Genomic DNA, 1,624 nt, shown 5'->3' with positions numbered 1-1,624 from the left:
AAGTCTGTTAACTTTTATATGAATAAATGCTAAATCTTAGAAAAAACATGATATTCTTCCATGAGGTTTATAACTAAATTGAAATTCTATAGCTAAGGCCAAGAACTTGGAATGGTATCATTAAACCTTTCAAAACACCTAGTCATCAAGTTCTAACTTAAATTATGGTCTCTTAATAAAAATTGCTTATTCATAAAATGCTTGAAGTAGAATAAGTCTTGCATATAATCAGGTACATTCCCTATTTCTACTCTAATTTTTTTATGGGGGAAATCTTTGATTCCCATGATGTGAAAATTAAAGAATGCAGCAAGCTTTCCTACATCATGTAGTTACAGGCATATCTTGTTTTATGGTGCTTGGCAGATGCTGTATATATATATTTTTTAATAGATTGAAAGGGTTTGTGGAAACCCACCCTGTGTTGAGCAAGTCTATTGGCACCATTTTTCCCAGAGCACGTGCTCACTTCCTTGTCTGTCATAGTACTTTTTCATTACATATGTTATGGTGATCTGTGATCTTTGATGTTACTGTAATTGTTTGGGGATATCACAAAATGTACCCGTATAAGGCAAACTTAATGCATATGATGTCTGTTCTGATTACTCCACGAACCAGCCCTTCCCTCATCTCTGCCCCTCTCCCCAGGCCTCCTTATTCCCTGAGACACAACAGTATTGAAGTTATGCCAATTAATAACCCTACAACGGCCTCTAACTGTTCAAGTGAAAGGAGGAGTCATACATCTCACTTTAAATCAAAGGCTAGAAATGATTAAGCTTAGTGAGAAAGACACACAGAAAACTGAAACAGGCAGAAAGTGAGGCCTCTTGTGCCAGTTAGCCAAGCTGTGAATACAAAGAAAAAGTTCTTGAAAAGTGCTACTCCAGTGAACACACGAATGATAAGAAAATGAAACAAACAGCCTTATTGCTGATATGGAGAAAGTTTTAGTCGTTTGGATGGAAGATCAAACCAGCCACATTCCCATAAGCCAAAACTTAATCCAGAGCAAAGCCCTAATGCTCTTCAATTCTATGAAGGCTGAGAGAGGTGAGGAAGCTGCAGAAGAAAAGCTGGAAGCTAGCGGAGGTTGGTTCATGAGGTTTAAGGAAAGAAGGCATCTCCATAACATAAAAGTACAAGGCGAAGCAGCAAGTGCTGATGAAGAAGCTGCAGCAAATGATCCAGAAGATCTACCTACGATCATTGACGGAGGTGGCCGCACAGAACAAGAGATTTTTCAATGTAGACAAGATAGCCTTCTATTGGAAGGAGATGCCTAGCTAGAGAGAAGTCAATGCCTAGCTGCCAACTTCAAAGGACAGGCTCTCGTTAGGGAGTAGTGTAGCTGGTGACTTGATGTTGAAGCCAATGCTCATTGACTGTCTCAAAAAAAAAAAAAAAGAAAAAAAAATAGAGTCTTGCTCTGTCACTAGAGTGCAGTGGTGTCACAGCTGACTGCAACCTCAAACTCCCGGGCTTGAGCAATCCTCCTACCTCAGCCTCCTAAGTAGCTGGAACCACAGGCACCTGGCTTCATTGACCATTCTGAAAATCCTAGGGCTCTTAAGAATTATGCTCAATCTACTGTGCCTGTACTCTAGAAATGGAACAGCAA

Source organism: Propithecus coquereli, unplaced genomic scaffold, assembly GCF_000956105.1.
Source record: "Propithecus coquereli isolate 6110/MARCELLA unplaced genomic scaffold, Pcoq_1.0 Scaffold186, whole genome shotgun sequence".
In the NCBI taxonomy this organism is placed as follows: Eukaryota; Metazoa; Chordata; class Mammalia; order Primates; family Indriidae; genus Propithecus; species Propithecus coquereli.
Note: the sequence above shows the minus strand (reverse complement) of the source record.